General features: G+C 35.6%; 1 protein-coding gene across 8 annotated transcripts in view; it reads left to right on the forward strand.

Annotated features, from left to right (window-relative positions):
- The window catches only part of LOC150101192 (transcriptional regulator protein Pur-beta-like), a 287,353-nt gene that overhangs the window by 24,243 nt on the left and 249,065 nt on the right, over positions 1-14,045 (forward strand). For 4 of the 8 annotated variants that reach the window (XM_090402260.1, XM_090402258.1, XM_090402264.1 and 1 more), the window contains exon 2: positions 12,878-13,085. The exons of 1 other annotated variant lie outside the window; for it this stretch is intronic. The gene's annotated coding sequence lies outside the window, so the exon portion shown is untranslated. The remainder of the gene's footprint in view (positions 1-12,877; positions 13,086-14,045) is intronic. 3 more of the 8 variants (XM_090402259.1, XM_090402261.1, XM_090402262.1) reach the window with 2 other exon arrangements.

Here is a 14,045-nt window from a genome sequence, read left to right on the forward strand (position 1 = left end):
TTAACTATTTGAAACGATCTGAAAAATGTTGATAAATTTGCAAATTGTTTGAAGGATTTAGAGGTCCCTTATACATGCTATGTTGAACTGGTTATACATGCCATATCCAGTTCAGTAAAGCACAGAATCATTAATATTTATAAAAGGCTGAGAAAAGTTTTTAAAACTTCAGATAGAGAGAGAGATCACCAAGATTAAACTGAGGAATATGTTATGTTTCCATAAAAAAAAAAGTGTTTATGAGAATGTACCTGATATTTCAAAATTTTGTTAGTATGCTTTATCTATGCTTCTGTAGTTAGTTTCTGGTATTGAGACCACATGATTTAAGATAATAAGTTTAATAAAATATAATCGTACAAGTTTCGGAAGTCATTGGACCATCATCGTTAGATATTAGCAAAAGTTATGCAGGAAAGAGACTAGACATATTAGTCTAATTATTTATTATTAATTACACACATTAGATGTTATAAAAACTTCACAGTTCATGCATATTAATAACCAGAATAAAGAACTACACTACCTCAGGCATAAATCTCATCCTTAATGGTGATGAACCCAAAACAATCAACAAAATTCTTAATACACCTCCTACAACTTCTGTACTTAAACAAGATTTTAAGAATGCAATCATGCTACCTTACATCAAGAATGTTAAATGGCAAAGTTGCTCCATGAGTACAACATGAAAGTGGTGTTTTCAGCATTGCATAAAATCTCCAGATTCTTACATCTGCCAAAACCTCCACATCATCCTATGAAAAAATTGGGCATTTATGAAGTTCATTGCTATTGTGGCATTTGCTATGTACGGGAAAGTTGGGGAAGATCCACCACAGGTCATCAAGTAGTTTGGCAACAAACAAAAATGCCTTAAATTGATCATAATTGTTTTACAAGAAAGCGCAAGAAAACTCTGAAATGCTGCAGATACCCACACAATGTAACAAAAAATAAAAGCTTAATTTAACACCAAATTTGGTGTGCTTTCATTAAAAATCTAATTGCTGTGGACCTAGGATACAATATGTGTGACGCAGCAGCAACTAACAATGTTCCAACATATATACAGTAATTAATTTAACGTTTTTATTTTGGTTATTTATATGTATGAATTGTGAAGTTTCTGAATAATATCTAATATCTCTAATTAATTGTTTCTAGTCCTTTTTTCTGTACAACTTTTGCTAAAACCCCTGACAATGTATGTCTGATGACTTATGCAACTTGTAGGTCATATTTTATTAAACTTGCTAATTATCTTAAAACGTTTATCTCAGTATCAGAAACAATCTACTTTCTTGTATAATGAGACCTGTGGAGTATCCATAACTATAGAATAACACGTATACCACAGTTATACATCATAAGCCATCATTCATACAAACAGCAAACAACAAGAAATTGAATAAAAAAAAAAACAGTAGTGCGCATGCATTAAATTGGAATCACTTTATGTATACAGTTGCATGTTCATGGATTAAAACTATTGGGCTGAAAATCATTAAAATTAGTTAAAAATAAAATATAAGAGATTAGAAATTTATTTAATACAATTGAGGATAACAATTTCCCACACATTTGGAAGAATAGTGAGGCAGTCATTGCGATTTAGGTTAGGTCAATGAAGTAGGGCTTCAGCACTTTCTTTGTATAAATATTTATGAATTTAGGGACACAAAATTTGTATAAACATTCATGTTTATATATGGATCTATGCAGCATCTTGGCATTTTCTAATTGGATCCTTGGCTAGTGATTTCAATTCCATGTTGTACCAGATTTGTGAGATTTTATATGCTAGATGTGGTCTTAATGTTCAGAGATACATTTACTTGCAGATTTTCCTGAAAAAGAAACTTTCTGAAGAATCTCTAAAACAAGAACTGGAAATTGTTAAAGAAACAGCCTTATTAAATACATATAATCCAAGAATAATCCAAAAAATAAATAACCACTCTCCTATACAGAGCGTATAGATAAGAAACAATAGTGCCCACAGGACTCCTGTAACATATATTAAAGCCATCTCTGAACATATGGCAAAAATTATGAAAAAATATCAGCTCATTGCTACCTATAAACTCATTAGCCAAATTCATAACCTGTTACCTTCTCCTAAAAGCACTCTCACCACTGATTGATGTTACCTGGCTTATACCAAGTACCATGTTCATACAACTTATCGTACTATGGACAAACAGGAAGATCTGTAAATGAACATCATGACCACATCCGGCTTATCAAACCTCACAAATCTGGCATGGCACACAACATAGCATTGAAAACACTAGCCACAGAATCCAATGGGAAAATACCAGGCTGCTGCTTAGATCCATATATAAACATGAACGTTTATATAAAGAAAGTGCTGAAGCACTACTTCATTGGCTAACCTAAATCATAATGACTCTCACTATTCCAAAAGTGTGGGAAATTGTTATTCTCAATTGTATTAAATAAATTTATAATCATTTATTTTATTTTTAACTAGTTTTAATTATTTTCAGCCTAATTGTTTTAAACCATGAACATGTGACTGTATACATAGAGGGATTCCAATAATACATGTGCTCTGTTTCTTTATTCAATTTCTTGTTGTTGTTTGCTGTTTGCTGATGTCTTATGATACATAAGACAAAATATTTACATAATAAATTTATTTCTACTACCATATACATGTTATTCTATAGTTAGAGAAACTATCTACAGAACTGCTGAGTCACAGAAACTTACGCATTCATTTATTTATATTTATAATTATAGTTTGCAATGTTTATCACTGCTTCTGTTTAATTCAATGGCTGGCTGTTTAAATATAAATCAGATTCCTCTTTTTATTATCAATGTACATGATTTCCACAAAAGAATGCTGGTGTATTCAGATATTATCAAACCAGTTAGTTTGATAAATACCTAACTTATGATAGTTACTCATGTACTTGTTTTATGTGTATGTGTACCCATCCCATTGTAATGTGATGGTGACAGTTCAACAGAAAGCTAAGTGGTTTATTGAATTCAATATTTGAGTAATTTTTTTTGTAATGCACTGAATTAAGTCATGAGTCTGATAGAAGTGAATCTGTCAGGCTAATGAGAACATTCACAATTGACAACATTGAGAATATTAATCTGCAGGATACACAAATTCTTTGGATGTCCATTTCCTGCAAGTAGAAAAAGAATCAACTTCCCAACTCACCCAATTTCCCAAGTCATTAGTCTGATAGAAGTGAATCTGTTAGGCTAATGACATCATTCACAATTTACAGCAATGAGAATATTAGTTATCAGGATAGACAAATTCTTTGAATGTCCATTTCTCAGTTAAGTAGAAAAATAATTAATTTCCCAACTCACCCAGGCCCAACTCATTGGTTCTTCTTCCTTTGGATAAAAGCTAGCCTTGGTTGGCCAAGTGGATAATGCTTCCATATTCAAAGCTATAGTCCACAGATATGAATTCCATTGCAATCATGGATGATTGAGGGTGATAAAATGAATTTCATTACTTGATATAAGCCAATTTCCCTGCTTTTCAGAAACCTTCATGAAATGGTTTAGTTTCCTTGAGCAAAGTTTCTGTTATCTAACTCCATGGTATTTTTTTGTGGGTGGGATTCACAAAAAATGTACATGTTAAAAATGACTTAATTTTAAGAGTTAAAAGACAGTTTGAAAATGCTATAACTGTTTCAGTTTGAAATACTGTAACTACTAGATGTTCTCCGAATCATGGAGAAAGCCAGGTTGTTATAGAGCTTCATATCAAGCTCATATTGAACTTCTTCACTCAAAAAAGAACTTACATTTCATACTGTCAGCTCAGTTTTTATTCCTGCAATGTGTTCATATTTTTTGTATTAAATATGTACAATTAAGTTACCAGCATTCTTTTGTCGTAACTCCATATTTGTAAATCAATGGAAATAGCTATTATTTTTGAGGAAATTATAATATAATTAATTAATTATAATTATAATTCTATTGTAGTTATATAATTATAATGGAAATATTATAATTAATAACTTTAATTAATACCGATATTTCTGCAATGTTACATTGCCATCATCAGGGTTCATCATCACGAACCATGGGCTCACTGCCCATTGGTGTCTGATGCCTCCTTCACTATCTTCTTCCACCTCTCTTTGCACAGTGTCGCAGTTTCTGTACACCCATTCCACACCAGTCCTTTATATCATCTATCCATTCTCTGTATGGTCTACCTCTTCTGTTTAAACCATCTAAAATACCAAACATAAATGTCTTTATCTTCTGGTCCTCACTCATTCTACAGATGTGTCCAAATAATTGCAGCTTCCATTTTATAATCTCCTGCATTAGATTCTCTTTTGGTTGTATCTTCTAATAGAGCTCTTCATTTGTGATTTTCTGTACCTATCCTATTCTTAGAATCTTCCTGTAACAAGTTCTTTCAAATACCAAAATTCTTTTTCTTGATTCCTTATTTATTACCCATGTTTCAGATCCATACAGTACACTGCTAAAGATGCAAATTCAGGTTTTATTTGTAGCTTGATCACTTTACTTTTCAAATGTTATCCATGGCCTTCAGATTTGTTCTTCCCTTTGCAGTCTTGATCTTTATTTCTTTTTTACAGTCCAAATCATACATCATTTTACTTCCGAAATATGTGAATTGTTCTACATTTTCAATATCAATTCCATCCACTTGTATCCTTTGTTTCATGTGCTTTTCACCAAATACCATTGTCTTTGTTTTTTCCAAGTTCATAACAGGTCTAAATCTCTTCCCTTCTGCAGTTTCTGCACACCCATTCCACACCAGTCCTTTATATCATCTATCCATTCTCTGTATGGTCTAGCTCTTCTGTTTAAACCATCCAAAATAACAAACATAAATGTCTTTATCTTCCAGTCCTCACTAATTCTACAGATGTGTCCAAATAATTATTATTATTATTACCCTAAGACCTCATGGAGTCAAAGACTCATCTAGGAGGTCCTTTTATCACACATACATCTCATCATACCGTGTCTTAAACACACTCAAACTCCTTGCAGACACCACACTCTCAGGCAAGGCATTCCAATCATTCACAACTCTGCATGAAAAAAACCTGCCTCTCACTCTCCTACTCACACCCTCTTTATAGTTTCCAGGGATGACCTCTGGTTTTCCCCTGATCTCCCACTATTCTCTGTAGAACTTCTCCACCATTGATCTTATAACAACCTCTTACCAACTTGTAGGTCTCTATCATATCTCCCCTCTTCCTCCTCTCCACCAGACTCTGCAAATTACATCTTCTCAATCTTTCCTCATATTCAACATTCCAGAGGTCAGAAACTACCTTAGTCAGTTGCCTTTGGACCCTTTCCAACATCGCCATTCTTCTGAAAACCCGGTGACCAAATCTGGGCACAATAGTCCATGTGTGGCCTTATCAAAGCCTTATACAACGGAACAAGAATCTCCCTACTTCTACACGTCAGTGTCCCCTGCATCATTCCCAGAAACCTTTGTGTTGTCTTCACAATTTTGGCGATGTGTCCCCTGAATTTTAGATCCTTATCCACTATCACCCCCAGATCTCTTATTTCCTCTACCTCCAACAATATATTCTCACCAAGCATAAATTCTGCATCCCATCTTTGTTTTCCAAATTTTAAAACCTTACATTTTGCAACATTGAACTCACATCCCCATTTCCGTGCCCAATCACTCAATTTATTCAAGTCTTCTTGCAAGTCCACAACATCCTCACTACTCTTTATGGTTCGTCCCAACTTTGCATCATCTGCAAACAACTGAACATCTCCATCCAAATCTTCGCCAATATCATTAATATAGAAGTTAAATAGTAATGGCCCTAAAACAGACCCTCAGGGGTCTGTTTTAGGGCCACTAGTGACTTTCCTTTTCCTGGATATCGCATCCCCATACACAACTTGTTGATACCTATCAGATAGCCAGTCTCCAATCCAATGCACTAATCTAATATCCAACCCCATCTGCTCTAGTTTGACTGTCAACTTATCATGAGGTACTCTATCACCTCCCTTTAGCAAATCCGTGCTGTCCATCAAAGATTATACCATTGTTGTCAACCCAACTCTGGATCCTAGTTCTCACAAGCTTCTCCAACAACTTAACCACAACACCTGACACAGAGATAGGCCTATAGTTTGATGCTTGAGTTTGATCACCTCTTTTATGAAGTGGCACAATCTTGCCCTCCTTCCACTCTTTAGGGACTTGACCAAGTGCAAGACTCATATTACAAAAATATGTCAAGGCAGGTGTCAACTCTCTGGAACATTCCTTCAGAATACGTGGTGATATATTATCAAGTCCCACAGCCTTATTTACATCTAGTTTACTCACCTCCCCAAACACCTCTTGCTCACTTACAGTCAGTCTCTCCTCCCCATCATCAACTGCTCTCAATCTCTCCATTAAGTCACATTCACAAGATTGAAATATCTTTATGAACTGCTCATTAAGTATCTCCACCACACATTCTGCAACAGCTGTCTTTATGCCATTTTCTCCAATCAATGTCATCCTTCCATAATCATTCTTTCTTTTGCTGGCTACATATCAAAAGAGCTCCCTAGGATTCTTTTTGGCTTCATTAGCTAACTGCTGTTCATACCTCTCTTTAGCTACTCTCACCAACCAAGTCACCCTCCTTGTCTGGTCTTTGTAGACCTCATGAAATTGGTTATTTCCACTTCTCTTATGCTGCCTCCACAATGCCCCTTTTCTCTGTATCGCATGCTTAATCTCTTTATTCATCCATCTCACACTTACCTTATTTAACCTTCTCACCCTTGGAATACATTTAGACATTGCATCTACTAGATAGTTTTTGAAAATCCCCTAAGCTACATTGATCTCTTTTCCAGCTAACTCCTCATTCCACACTACACCTGCAAGCTGTCCCCTGAGCTCTTCATAATCACTCCCCTTTGTAGTTCCACATATACCCTTTTCTCACAGGGGTCCTTGCATTGCTGGCAACCACCCAGGTAATCATCTCATGGTCACTCTCACCAATCGGTGGATGATTTGACACCTCATTTATAATTACATCTTCTGATGAGGATGTAATTATCCTCAAAAACTCAAGAAACTCATTTTCTTTACTTCCAGTTGCTATCTCATTATTCCAGTCTATATTGCCATAATTAAAATCGCCCATAATGATCACCCTTTTCTTATTTGATTGGCTAATTTGGCTATACATTTCACTGTCACCACCATCCACATTACCAGGTCTATAACAACATCCCACCAAATATTTGATTCTATTCACCTCTATCTCACACCATACTGCCTCAAAACCACTGGCCCTATTTCCCTCTTGCATCTCTACCTTGTATGGACATAACTCTTTCTCTATCATCAATAGCACTCCCCCCTTCCTTTTTACCCCTTCTATCCTCACGAAACATATCATACCCTTCCATCTCTATTTCTATCAGGATGTCGTCTTCATCCAACCATGTCTCACTTATTCCGACAATCTTTGGGTGAACAGATGCAATTAGTGCAACCATTTCATCTGCCTTGTTCCTTATACTTCTAGCATTGGTATACAAACACAACAGCTCATTTCTGGATCTACAGCTAGTTCCAATACCACTCACTCGATGTGATCTCTCCATGCTAGACTGGGGCCATTTCCCTTTCTGCTTCTTCATTTCAGAACCCTTTTCAATTCCAACTATTTCCTCTTGATCCCTGGTCATCCCATTCCTTTTCTGCCTGCACATGCTCTCACCTCCTCTTGGAGCATCCACCTTTCTCACTATGTGTACCCCTGTCCACCCTGAGCCTCCCCGTTTCCCTGCTCCTCTTGCACACCCATTCTCTCATTTTCTATACTCATACCACTCACTTCCCCATTCATAACCACTTCTTCAATCTCTCCTGTCTTACTCTCCTGCTCTTCCATATCACTTCCCTCTCGATCTGATTCATTCTCTCTATTCATTTCTCTACCTTCCAGCAGCAGTCTCTCCAAGCGACTCACCATAACCACTCAAATGCAGTCCATCGCTCCCATACAACTCACTTCGTCCCTCAAACTCATTCCACACATTAACAAACTGTACTCCCATCTCCTCACACATTTCAGCCAGCATATCATTCATAATCCTTGCTCTCCGCCTCATTTCACCACAGCCATACCTAGGCAACACACTGACTACCCTTCCTATCACACTATTTTCTTTTATCCTTCCAAGCAGCCTCCTGATATATATTCTGACATGCTTTTTGTTCTCTCTCAAATCCTTTGTACCAATTAATACTATTAACTCTTTTGCTCGCTCCCGCCTCATATCCAATGCCTCAATCACTCTACTCATTTTACCACCTGGAAAACATACCTTGTGCATTCTATCCTCTAGCGCACCTTTAATAATGGAGTCACCATACAATGCCACTCGCTCATCTTTTGTTAACTCTTTCATGCCATCATGATTTATTTTAATAGTTTTGACCTGAATTCTCTTAATTTCATTCCGCATCCATTTCATTTCTTGCCTCATCCAATCCATTTCAACTTCCTAATCCCGCAACACATTCTCTCTATCATTAAATCTTTCTAACTCTCGGCCCCCTCTTCTCACTTTCACTCTCATTCATCTTTCTTTGTTTCAGTACTTTCAGTCCAACATGCGTTCAACTTTCACCATCATTCATTCTTTCGATTTTTTTCACTTTTGATTTCTGCATCACACCATTTCTAGTTTCATTCGTTCTCTCAATTTCGTTTCCTTCTGCCACTCTCGTCTTACTTTCGTCCCTTTTAAAATCCGGTAAAAGGGACGAAATCGCTCAAATTTTCAAATCGCTCTTTTTCTTTTTTACTGATTTTTTTAACATTTTTTCGCCTCTCTTTCTCACCATCCTTCTCTTTTACATGTGCACACATGTTCCTGGCGACATTCTCGTTACTATCACTTTCTGTCATCAATTTCATATTGGCATTCATCAATTCCTCGTTCAGGTCACACTTCGCACATACCCTTCTTCCATCCACACTAAACAGCATCTTCTCTTTTATAATCTTCTGCATTAGATTCTCTTTTGGCTGTATCTTCTGATAGAGCTCTTCATTTGTGATTTTCTGTACCCATCCTATTCTTAGAATCTTCCTGTAACAAGTTCTTTCAAATGCCAAAATTATTTTTCTTGATTCCTTGTTTATTATCCACATTTCAGATCCATACAGTACACTGCTAAAGATGCATGTTTCCAGTACTTTTAGCTTTGTTTGCAGCCTGATCACTTTACTTTTCCAGATGTTATCCATGGCCTTCAGAGTTGTTCTTCCCTTTGCAATCTTGATCTTTATTCCTTTTTTACAGTCCAAATTATACGTCATTTTACTTCCGAAATATGTGAATTGTTCTACATTTTCTATATCAGTTTCATCCATTTGTATCTTTTGTTTCATGTTCTTCTCACCAAATGCCATTGTCTTTGTTTTTTCTAAGTTCATAACAAGTCCAAATCTCTTCCCTTCCTCATTTAACAGTTTCAGTGTTTTTTGTAGTTCTCTTTCATCTTCTTCAATAATAAAAATGTCATCATCAAATCTCAGATTGTTAATTCTCATTCCGTGTACAGATATTCCTTTTGCATCTTCCTTCAATTTGTCCATTGCTCTTTCTAAATGTGCGATGAAAATGCTTGGTGATATTGGGCCCCCCTGTCTAGTACCTCTGCTTATTATAAACCATTTCCCCAAATTCACCTATTCTAATGGCTGCAACTGCATTCTGATAAACATCTTTTAATATAGCTATTAGTTTTTTATCAATTCCATAGGATTCCAGAACTGCTAATGTCACTTTCTGGTCAGTACTGTCAAATGCTTTCTGAAAATCAACAAAGCAAGTATATATGTTTTTGTTTTTTCTCCTAGCTTTCTCTGCTATTAACTTCATTGTCAAAATCTGTTGAATTGTAGCTCTATCCTTTCTAAATCCTGCTTGCTCATCTGCATGGTATGCTTCCAATTGTGTTCTCAATCTTTCTGGCAATATCATTATCACTTTACCAAGGTGACTTGTCAAGGCAATTGTTCTATAATTTTTACTTTTTAGCTTATTTCCTTTCTTGTATAATGCTACTAATATTGATTTCACCCACTCCTCTGGCATTTTCCCTTCTTTCCATACCATATTACATAGTTGGTGCATTTCTCTAACCATACTTTCACTACCATATTTAATCATTTCTCCAGTGATGTTATCATTACCAGGACTATTATTGTGTTTTAACCATCCTATTGCTTTTTCTACCTCTCCTCTTAAAATGTCCATATCATGCTCATTACCTGGTGGTGATATCTGCTTCAATTCTTCAGTCAGTTTCCCAACGCTATCTAAATCTAGTTTTTCTTCATATAACCCACCGTTGTACAATTTTACCTTTATTCATCAATACTTTGCCTTTTTCATCTTTAATTGTGGTCTGTTTTGGTTGCCACTTTCTATTAATGGTTCTGATCATTTTGTATAACTCCTTTGTTGTATGCTCTCCATAGTACTGTTCTATATTGTTGCATTGGGCTTCTAACCATTTCATCTTATCCATTCTGACTGCTTTTTTCACCTCATTACACTTTCTTCTATATTGCTCCTCTATTTGTTCTGATGTATCCCTTCTTATCTTCAATTCATTCTTTTCTCCTACTAACTTCAGTGTTTCTTATCTAATCCATTTCTTTTTGATCTTCTCTTCTTCTGGTACAGTTTCTTCAATTGCATCTTCTATCGCCTTCATTACTCTTTTCACTCTTAGATTCGAGTTTTTTTCTTTCTCCACACTTTTAAGTTTCTCTTCTAACATTGTTCTTTACCCTCTTCCTATTTCTGCTTCACTTATTCTTGCTGTATCTCTTCTATTCTGATGTTGGGGTTTATATTTCTTTTTTAATTTCAACTTGATGTTTGCAATCACTAAACTATGGTTTGAGCCTCTATCCGCTCCTTGAAAAGTTTGATACTGCTGTACTGATGTTATCCATATTCTTTTAATCATAATCATATCAATCATGTTCTTGGTTTTCCCATAATTTGATCGGCATGTCAATTTTCTATACTCCTTTTGTTGGAATCTTGTGTTACAAATCATCATCTCGTGGGCCACAGCAAATTCTAGCAATTTTTCACCTTGTTCATTTCTTTCTCCGAAACCATATTTTCTCATGCCTCTTTTCCAACCATCATTATCTATTCCAACTTTGGCATTCCAATTTCCTTCAATAATTAGCACAACTTACTTTGGTATTGTTTCTATTGTCTCTGTCAGATCTTTGTAAAATAAGTCAATATCCTCATCTGTGCTGTCAGATGTGGGTGCATATATCTGGACTATCGATATGTTAAATGGTTTTGCCTGAAATCTTGCTACTATGATTCGTTCATTGACTAGTTTGTAGTCTAACAGTGCCTCTCAAGCTCTTTTGTTAAGAAGGAACTCAACTCTTGCTTGGTGTAATGTCCTGACCACATTACTTTGCATCCATTGATCTCTCCGGATGATGTCCATTGCATCTCCGGCAATCCTAGTATATTACACCAATATCTCTTCATTTCCTCATGAAGTAATTCTAATTTTCCTGACATTCAGAGCGTCCACACATTCCACATTTCTACTGATAACAATTCTGTTAGTTCCAGTTTCTGTTTCCTTTCAGTTTCATTAGGGTTCACAGAACAATATGTGCACACAGACACACACACATTACACAAGGAAAGCAACAACAATCTTCCCTTCCTAGACACTGCTTGAATGCTGCCAGCCTAATGGATTCCTGGCATTCTCTGTTTGCAGACAACCCACACATATTGGTAGATGCAGTTATCCCTTGCCCTCCAACAATATGGGATTATAAAAACCCTATATAAGAGGGCAAAATTAATCAGTTCTGATAGTAGTGTCCTAACTACTGAACTTGATCACATTCTTAATACTTTCTTAGCCAATGGCTACAACCCCCACAAAATCTGAAAAATATTAAAACCCAGTAACTGTAACCACCCCTGCCTTCATAATAGAGATTACACAAAACTGATCACCATTCTATATATCTGGGACCAATCTGAAAAACTAACAAATATCCTAAAGAAATACAACCTTACAACCACTTACAGACCACATAAAAAAATTATCCTTATCCACTCCAACACAGATGTTTTCCATGTTCCTTTCAGTTGCAAACTGTCCTACTATGGTCAAACAAGCAGGACAGCCATCAGAATTTTTGAACATGTGAACTATCCAGTTCCACCATTACAGCCACTCTGGACTTACTGACGATGCTTTGGACACCTGCTATAGGACATGCTGGAAGAAGGCCACTCTATTGCACCACAGCAAATGCAAATATGAGAGTCTGTTCTTGGAATCTGCTTTAATCCTGAGAAACTTTCCAAACCTCAACAAATTGGGATGCATGAAACTGTCCCAAAGTTCAGAAGCACTCATCCTCATATCTTTAGCCCAACGGCCAAGACCACTCAATTTATCCCATAGGGGTACCATTTAGGACTCTAGACTCAACTTTGGTTACCTTTCTTCTGCCTCATTTACCAATTGTTTGTGCCTGCATGTACACATATCATTGTTTTGTGAACCCTGATGATGGCAATGCAATGTTGATGAAATATCAGAAGTATAAATTGAAGTTATCATAATTAATATTCAGTATACATTGTAATTTCCTCAAAAATAGCCTTTTGACACCAGAAAGGAAATACTTTATTCTCCTGTCACTTAAATTTCTTTATCCATCAATCATTTAGCCATTTTTTGTCTTTCATCTGACACATCTAATTTTCCATCTATTTTATGTGCCAGATTGAATTCTGGTTTTTATTGCAACTTAACCATAGATCACCAGCTGTCAGCTAGTTGACATCATTTCAAGTAATACAACGAAGTTTTTTACCACAGAAGACATAACTGGCACATTGTTCAGAATGAAGGAAAGTATGATGAACCTGTAAGGTTGTGCTGTAACAAATGATGATAAACAATGCTACTTGATCTTTTTGAAAAGACAAAGGTAAGTGATCTGCTGCTTGTTTTACTTTGGCATTAATATTTTTCAATAAAAGTAGCCCTTTTATGAAATAAGATTCAAAATTTGAATTTTGCACTTAATCACTATGTGCGTGAGTTTGAGTGCATGCAATAAAATTTATTTTTTAACAAATTTTGCAGTGATCAATATTTAAGCAAATCTTGATCACTGCAAAATTATACCAGCTGAAAAAAAAAAGTTGCATTATTTTAAGAACATTACATTATATAGTTTAGATATTAAATTACTTTGGACATGAAGATATCGAAATTGAGTCAAGATCTGAACCAAGAGATAGCACTTATCAAGAGGGTCGATGAATCATGTGACAAATCGAAATCTGTCTTCATAGAGAAATGTACCAATACTTTGTGTCCTGATACAGCAGTAAAAAAGAATGATTGGATAACTGATGACATTCTTTCTCTCATGGAGAAGCAGATCATATAAAAATTATAGTCCAACAAAATATAAAGAGGTTTTAGAAAATTATTGAAGACAAGATCAAATAAGCAAAAGAAATCTGGATGAATGAAAAATGTAAAGAAATAGAATTTCTACAGGAAAAACATAACAGTTTTAATCTACACAAATAGCTGAAATAGACCTCAGGTATATTTAAGAAAAAACAACTATGTATCCTTCGAAACAAAAAGGGAGAAATAATATCTGAAAAGGATGATAATATACAAGAGTGGATGAAATATGTAGAAGAACTGTTTACTGATAACAGACAAAACTCATAAAATACTCATGAGCAGATGGAAGGACCATGCATTCTAAGATAAGAAGTAGAATATGCGCTGAACTTGGCTAAAAATGGTAAAGCCTTAGGCTCTGATAGAATACAGGCAGAAATAGCAAAGTTAGAGGGCGACAACATTACTATATTAATAAAGCTATGTAATAAGATTGACGATACAGGCATAATCCCTCAAGACT

The sequence above is a fragment of the Typopeltis vanoorti genome, chromosome 12 (genome assembly GCF_054136105.1).
Source record: "Typopeltis vanoorti isolate ZY-2024b chromosome 12, IOZ_Tvanoo_1.0, whole genome shotgun sequence".
NCBI classification, from domain to species: domain Eukaryota; kingdom Metazoa; phylum Arthropoda; class Arachnida; order Uropygi; family Thelyphonidae; genus Typopeltis; species Typopeltis vanoorti.